Raw genomic sequence first — 8,865 nt, forward strand, 5'->3', positions numbered from 1 at the left:
TTATATATTGTTTCAGTTTGTTAAGAATTTAGATGCTTACTGAGAGTGCTCAGGAACAGGTTTCTTATTGGAAAATTATGGTTTTCATCCAATTCAAAATCTTTTTTTTTTTTTGAAAGGGTAATGGTATACAATTTTCAGAAAGGGGTACTTCATAAAGATCAATATTGGGAAACGGGTACATGGATCGAAGAAGGTTGAAAACCACTGATCTATCGGCAAGTCCCGTCCCAGGTGAAAATTGTCCCCAATCCTGAGGGATAAGCCACTAACAAATGAGTGTTTAGGTGTATAACAGGTGGGGCAAGTGTTCTGAAAAAGTTGACGGAAAGATATATTTGGAAGAATTTCCTCATGGTGTTATGTATGTTAGTTTGTGTAACAATTTTAATTGTTCTGTTCGTTCTGCATATTTTCTCTATCCGCGCTAATGACAACATATAGAACCGATGAACGCCAAACACTTGGCTCCATTATGCACCAGCAAATCAACCGAACTTAAACATCACAAAATCGTGTTGGTTGCAGACCGGCTTTAACAGGAAGTTGAAACGAAATTTGCTGTAGAAGCGATTAAGTTTGTTTTTTTTTCTTGTGTTATAGCACATTGTATTGTAGAATTTACTGTAAATTGTCATAAAATTACATTAACAGTTACCTGTTGGATTTCATCACTTAAATTTAAAAGCTGAACTACAACTTTAAACTCACTCCTACGAACCATAAATGCAGTACCTATTTTCGATTCTGATATCCAGTTAACTCTTCTAACAATGACATACAATCGTAAACCTACCCCCACTATGCTCTAGCCTATTGAAGCACAATGCCACAAACTATTTAAGTTTTGCTTCCGAACCTGGTTCTGTAAAAATAATGCTTGGAATCACCCGTGTTACAATATTTAAAGAAGAAATAGAGCTCACTGTGATACAAGTCCCTGTTAAAGGACACAAAAAAAACGAAATAAAAACAAACATGCTTCTGGAAAGAAAAAATAATTAAACAAATATGATCGAACAATACGAAAACTGAAGCAGAAAATATATGATTTTAATTACACGGCCGTAGACAAAAGCTCAAACAGCTGTAATGTCACAAGTTCGAGTGCTAAGAGAAGGAGGAGAGTGGATAAGTAATGTTTGCAATGTTTGGATCACAAAAAGTAGATGTAATCGCTTTGCCATTTAGGTACGAATGAAAGCCCGAACGAAACAAAGTCAATATACAGTTAAAAGCAAATCATGAATACAACGTAGATGCATTACAAATAAGCAAATCAATAATGTTACGATTTTTCACATGAAACTAGATTCGATGTTCGGTAAACATTAGTAATTTGAAGAAATCACGTCCTAAGTGAACAATACTTATAATAAACAGTTCGAACTACTATTGAACATAACCCGTTTAAAACCGAAAGCGTCCCGCAGAATTTATTGATAGGAACTTTTTTTACTTGAGTCATACACAAGAAGAGATTATAGTTGCCAAAGCTGTCATACTCGGGAAACGGTTTATTCAGCCTCCGTTGGCTCAATTTGGGTTTCATTCAGCGTGTGGTTTGAGTAAAGATTGGTGTTCTTGTGCGCGACACTTACAAGCTTTTCATAAATAACAAACACTCGTATTACATTTTGCATCAGCCGATAAATTAATTGACTTGGGAAAAATAATCCATACTTTTTTCTCAGTGACGTATCAAATTTTACAAAGGTTGATCCTGTACCAAATTAGACCTTGGTGCATCAAAAATAAATGCAAAAAGTTTCAAGAGGCGTCTGGTGTAAAGTGCTCAAACCGAAAGTTATTCTGTTTTACGATTTTGGCAAGGCAATGCAACAATGGATCTTTTGTGTAATGTGAAGATCTATTTATGCCAAGAAAGTGACGTGACGTCATATTTTCGTAGCCAACATAAGAACTTTGCTTGTAACGAAATTAATTCTAAATAAGAACGAGGAGCACTTTAGTTTACATCAAATCAGTTAAAGTGTTCATTGTTTTCTTTTGTTTACTGCTACTATTGTTTGTAGATGACATTTTAAGCGATTTTGACGTTGTCAAACTGACCCCCATCGATCGGTGGAAAAACGATGTTGCCTATTGTCAAACTCTGTATGTAGAGATAGGGATGCCAGTTGCCTGATTTATACAATCATTGTGTACGAAATAAAAATATTTTCAGCCCCGCAGAGCATACGAGCGGTTCAATAGTGGACATCCAACTATTTTCACGTCGAGAAGCCGCCGCAGCGAACACGATAACTCTTGATAAAATTGTCTGACACAAGAAAATTCAATAAGATTTGTAAAGCTTAGACTTGTAGTTACTCGATGAACCAAAAAAATAAAAATAAAGTTCGAGTTTCGGGAAATGACTTCTTGAAAACCAAAATATCTCATACTTTACCGTAAAATTCGCTCACTTTTCTTCAAAATAAGAGGAAGAAAATTTTTTTAATCAGCTTTTGTGGTTCATCGACAGGCTACACATATTGTGCATTCTCATTAAAAAATCAATTGATTAGCCTTTGAGTTTTCGTGTTTCGCCAATTTGAAAAATGCGGTTTCGAGAAAAACGCTATTAAAGGGTGTCCCACATCAAATTGCATCACAAGAAAAACACTGTAGAAAATAACCCATTGGGCATTTTCTCTTAAAAATTTGGGTAGAAGTAGTTTAGAGTGTATTGTTTACACTGTATTTTTATCGCTATCAGTTTTTCCAAAATTGTTGCCGATAGATTGAAATCTGCGTGCGTTATAGCAAATACGCGCGAGGAATGCATGACTGTTAAAAACAAAAGAAGTTTAGCGTAACCACCGAGATTATGGAAGACTATTCTAGAGGTTCAATACTGATAATTAAGCGAATAAAAAATAAGTCGTTTTTTACCCACTACACCAGACGCCCCCGTTAAATCGGGTCACACTTAGTGCCCTCAAAGGCGGAAATTGAACTTTTCCAAGCAAGCTAATCGACCGATATGTATGGCGAAAACATTGGATGGCCAACTCAAACTATACAGTTGAGCTCGACAATTTCCCGCACAGGCGAGTAATAGGTAACTGTTTATACTGATATCTTGGAAAAGTGTCATTTGTTTGCTGATTTACAGCAAAATATTTCTCGAGTCTCAGCAAATAATTGTAGCTTTTACTGAGATCCCAGCGAAAAATAAATTGTCCGAGTGCTCAGCTGTTCATGTCTCGGTAAAAGTTACAAAAAATACTGTGTATGTACAACGACACAATGAACTTGGCAATTTGGAGACCGTCCAGCAAAAGACGGAATAAGAATTGTGAGGACCTCTAGAAACCGAATTAAAATTTATCAAGGAATTTTCGATTTATTTCTAGAGTCTTGATCCGGTTTCTAATCGTCAACAAAGTCTATAAGCGGTGTCAAAGTCAATAGAAGATATTTCGAGACATTGGTGTAAATATTCAAACATCTACATTCCACAAAAATTTAATGTTGTTTCAAATACAAGCAATAAAGTTTTAATTCAAACGTTAACCACAGATAATTTTCACCATCCTGTATAGTGCAATGAAAATCTATATGGGACTATGGCAAGACTAGATGAAAAATCTAATTCATTTGATCTGTTTAGAGACCTACTAACATTAATTTGGATTAGGATACTGCGTAGTGCTCATTCATCCAACGTTCGAGTCATTTACAGATGTGAAATGATTCAGGTTACACCAATTCGTAAATTCTCAAATCTCCAAAGCATTAAGTTATTCTTTTTAGCTAGAAACCATCCAGTCCATACAAAACACATGATGCATGAAATTTCAAATTTTGCTCAGACATTACAACATCCATGCAAATAATAGTCAATTCAAGGAATGAATATTTGAAAATAAAATAAAATGTATTACCTCCCTCTATGATGATAAAAAATCTAGAATAAAACCAAACTAAACACCCCTCCTAGCAACAGATACATGATACTATATTCTACTCTATCCAATACGAGCAGAGATTTTAATCAATACAAACTTCACATTTTAACCAGCTGCAAACAGAAACAAACACTGTGACAAAAACAGAATCCTATTATTTTATAGACGATCTATCCGGTTACCATTTTCTGAAATGAAAAGATACTAACTTTAATGTTCATCCTATTGTACGACCTATTAATAATTTAATCAATAAATAGAGACTGGAAGATGTTAGCGATTGTTAAATGTTCCAAGCGAAAACTGTAGGAACGGTCGAAATGAACCGGAGATGTTGTGAATTGTTAAAATATTAATGAAAAAGTTACCGCTGCAGATCCCTGTGAACAAAATAGAATCTTATTTTTAACTTTGTTAACAATATCCAGGTGTGCTGGAAATAAATCGAAAAACTTACCGAAATACCCTTGTTTTATTCATATTTTCAATGTTTCTTCTCAAAAGATATAAGCGATATTTCGTATTAATTATTTTACTTATTCATGTTAAGGTATTGTATCAGGATATGAGTAGGGTTACCAAATTGGCTAATTATACTTTTTTGAGTCAAAACAGCCAACACGTTTCTTAATGAATAAAAAACGGGTGGAGTCCAGTTGGTGGAGTTAAACTTCACTCTGCCAGCAGAGTTCCAAATATTCGAAGGCGTTTGAATTAAAATCCATCAAATTAGGCTAAATTTACTGTGAATGGCTGAATATGAGTCAAAAGATTGTGGTTTGTTTTTGCTTGCGTCGATATGAATGTATTATTTTTTCTGTACAGTAATGTTTCGATTATATCACGGTCGGTCTGTATTTTAGCGTGATATATTTGAATCGTGATATATTCAAAACAAAACAAAAAATTACATTCAAGCATTAATCCATGTATTTCTATAAACAAAAAGCATTAAAAAGTTAAAGTTAGTCAAAAAGAATAAATCATAGTAGGGTAATGTGACTATTTTTGCCATGTTTATCATACTACCCATTTGAAGCCGTTGGTTAGAGCAGCGTCTGACATCTTTGTTCAACGCATTGGGTCAAATGGTATTGTATCAGCGGATAATTTTTCCCCACACAGCTTCACTTTACGTATCCCGTACTGTTTCTTAAAATTTTTGAACCACCCAAAACTAAACGTGAAGGAATCTGGCACGTTAAGGTTTTGGACAAATATCTTGACTATTAAAATCAGTCTATTCGAAGGGCCTACGGTTCAGTTCTCGTTGTGTCAGCATCCATAGAAATAGTCCCATATCCAATCGTTGATATTGTCCTTCCAAAAGAAAAGTATTCACATCAATTCAAGATTGATTTTCTCATTATTTTGTTAGATTTTCCTGCGGATAACTAACAATTAAGCGAATAAAAAAGAAGTCTATTTTCTACTTGCTGCACCAGACGCCCCCTTAAGGACACGGCAAATAAGTTACGAAGAAATTAAAACAAAAATTGGAATCAGCCGAAAGATATTTCGGCAATCCTAGTCATTGCAACAACGTTTTTGGAAAAACAAGATTTTAAGAAGATTAAGAGATTCACGTTTAAAGCTTCGCGCCACACCCACGGTGAACAGCTTCTACTGCTTAGACCTTTATAAAATTTCAGATATATTCTTAAGAATCTATACTTTTAGATAAAAGAATAAAAAGTTCGACTTTTTGATCGACCTCATCATATATAAACCCTTATCGCAATAGTCCGCAACCCAATAATAGGCTCATTACCCTACATATAAATAAGCAAATCAATTGTAAAAATATCTTAAAAGTGCCAGGACACAACATGTGTCGTAATTAGATCAAAACTTAGTGTGCCTTGTCTGTTTTTCAAAAAGCGTGATATAATCGAGATAAAACCGTGATATAATCGAGGGTGATATAAACGAGTATTGATATAAACGCATAGTGATATAATCGAAACATTACTGTATTCGGTATTTACCCGTTCAAAAACTCTTGATTCCACCGGTTGTACTCAACGTCGCTCTAGTCATCGAACCATTTCCATCAATCTACCTATACGCTCGAATATTTCAACTGAAACGCCATCTGGAAGCAAACTGCTGAAACTGTTACATAAAGCTCGGCTTCAACGCTGATATTGTGCCTTGCAGGATAATCGCTCGATATGCGATTATATGAAAGCTCAATTGAGATAGGCGCGTGACAGCCGCCTATATAAATTTATAGGCAGCTTTTTCCTTGAAGCTTTTGAAAAGCACACAGCTGGCAGAAAAATAAAGCTCCACTGAAATCTGCTCGCGGAGCAACTGCGGCTATATTTGATGCGCCTTTCAGACGCCCGCAATGTGAGATTTTATTATAAGCGCGACAATACTGTTCCCTACTTGTTAAAATTACTTGCAGTGTTCTGAGCCTGTGACGACACTTAGCCAATTGAAATGCCAAGGCTTTTGTAACAGGATCACGCACCTCACCTGCTCGTCTCGGACTCCTTCGAATCTGAATTTGATTAATGATACAATATATTTTGGCTCTGCGACAGCTGCGTCATTCCAATGAAATCCTCTGCAGTAAATACTGCCTTCGTTCCAATGACTCCAAATTCAAATTTCGTACGCCGGCCGAGTGATACTCGTTAAACAGCACTGGCTGAATTGAAAATTGAAATGGAGACAACAAGAGAACCGATGAAAATTCTCTTGAGCGCCACACTTTGAGCGCAAACTGCAATTCCCACAATCTAGCCGGTTCATAAACAAACCACCAGAAGAGACTAATTCACAGTTTAAGCATGCTATTCCAGATCTAACTTGTGGTAGACGGAAGGTTGTTCAGCGTGGGACAAAAAAGTTGGATTAATTTGTCACGCATTGCCACTAGCGTTTCTGAGGACGATATGATCTGCGCACTAGCTAGAGAGTGCCTTTCGTCAAGTGATCCAATAGAAGAAGCTGGTTAAAAGACGCCAATTCGAATATTAGCTCTTAACGCTGAAACCTGGCGCGACGGAATGCATTTTCGCGAGTTTGTCGATTTTCAACGAGAACGTTCTTCCGAAGACAATTTGGGGTTTTGGAAAATACCTCGCGTGCGCTAAATGCACTTCTACACATCGGTAACGACCAGTCAAAAGATGATTGTCAAACACCGAGACGCTCCCTAGAAAGCAAGTCACACCACTTGCAGCCAACGTCATCAGTCATCTCGGCCCTGTGTCCGAAAACATCGAGGGGTCTTCCGACTTGCCCTTACTGACAAGTATATTTTATGTAGCGAGACTATGATTCATTCCGCTATCTCACTAATTACAATGCGCCGTTTTCCATTGGGGAGACATCGGCACCAATCCAGACCCGCAGCTCATTCGACTTTCTCAACTGTTTCGACAATAGATGGCTATCGGCACAATGCACTTAGCACAATGGTCTGTCGCCCCTAATTTCTCCAGCACGGTCGAGCCACTCGCAGCCAGCGTCATCAGTTGCCCCTTCCCTAGGTCTTCCAACCTGTACGCTCAGGTAAGTATTCAACAATTGAAGTGTCAATCATACTTCCTCAACGCAATGCAGTAGTACCGTCTCAGGTGCAGATCTACTACCAGAATGTTGGTTGTTAGAATTCCTGCACAAATGCTAACCATCTAGCTTGCTCCGATCACTGCTACAACATAATCGCACTCACCGAGACTTGGCTCAACGATAGAACTGCGTCAAATCAGGTAATCGGTTCTGGTTATGAAGTCGTTCGAAGCCCTCTCAACAGCGGCAAAACATCAGGTGGAGGTACATTATTAGCGGTGCACATTGGGCTTAAAACACAACACATCTGCAAGTGAAAAATCGATTGACGGACATTCTCAATCATTAGCCGCCATCGTTGTAATGACGCAACCTGCTGACAAAATCATTATCTTAGACGATTTTAATCTGCCCGCAATAAAAAGGCAAACAACTCATAGCGGATTTCTTTACCCTGATCTGGAAAAGTCTCAATTTCACGCGGTTGCCACCTCTATTCTGAATAGTTATAGTACGGCCACACTTTAGCAGATCAATCGCATCACAAACGAGAACGGCCGCACTTAAGACCTCTGCTTCGTCAGTGCTCGAGATATAGCATTATATATCGACAGCACCCCCATGTAAAGCACGTTCGACATCATCATCCCTGGTATCTACACTTCACAATTCCAAGCGTGCCGATTACGCCAGTATGCTGAATGTACTACATCGATTGGAACTCTGCTCTGGATACAGACGATGTAAGCACTGCCACATAGACTTCGGTAACATTCTGAGTTACCTGATCGATCATCATGTTCCTAGAATAATTAGTCGCCAAGCTGACAAATATCTGTGGTACACTACAAAGCTTCGTCATCTTTTTTTTTTTTTTTTTACAATGGAGAAGACCTTTATGTCCTAGCCCAGTACACGTGCTAACGGTAGGGTCCAATCTACCACACGGGGTGCACTGGGGGCGTGTCGGACTCGAATGGTGACCAGCCATTAATACCGACTAAACTCCATTGGGCTCCGCCATCATTCCTCCCAGGAACTACCTCTCGGTATTACTTCTGGGGGGATGGCTGTACTAAGTGTACTCATTCACTCTCACTCGCGCGATCATACATCCTGTATGAGGCTTACTTGGGTGCTCTCTCAATCACACTTTGATTCGCTCTCAAACACTCCCACATGAGGCTGACTTTTGTGCTCACCTTTTACGTTCCATGCGAGGCTGACTTGTGTGCTCACCTTACTCATTCCTTGCTAGGCTTACTTTTGTGCTCGCCCTACCCATACATGTGAGGCTGACTTGGGTGCTCACCCTATCACCTGATTCACTCTCAATCGTGCCACTCTATTGTACCTTTGTCACTCCCTCTGGCATCCCATGTGGGACATTTTTCTTAGGCCCCACTTCTGACATACCATG

Source organism: Topomyia yanbarensis, chromosome 3, assembly GCF_030247195.1.
Source record: "Topomyia yanbarensis strain Yona2022 chromosome 3, ASM3024719v1, whole genome shotgun sequence".
Lineage (NCBI taxonomy): Eukaryota > Metazoa > Arthropoda > Insecta > Diptera > Culicidae > Topomyia > Topomyia yanbarensis.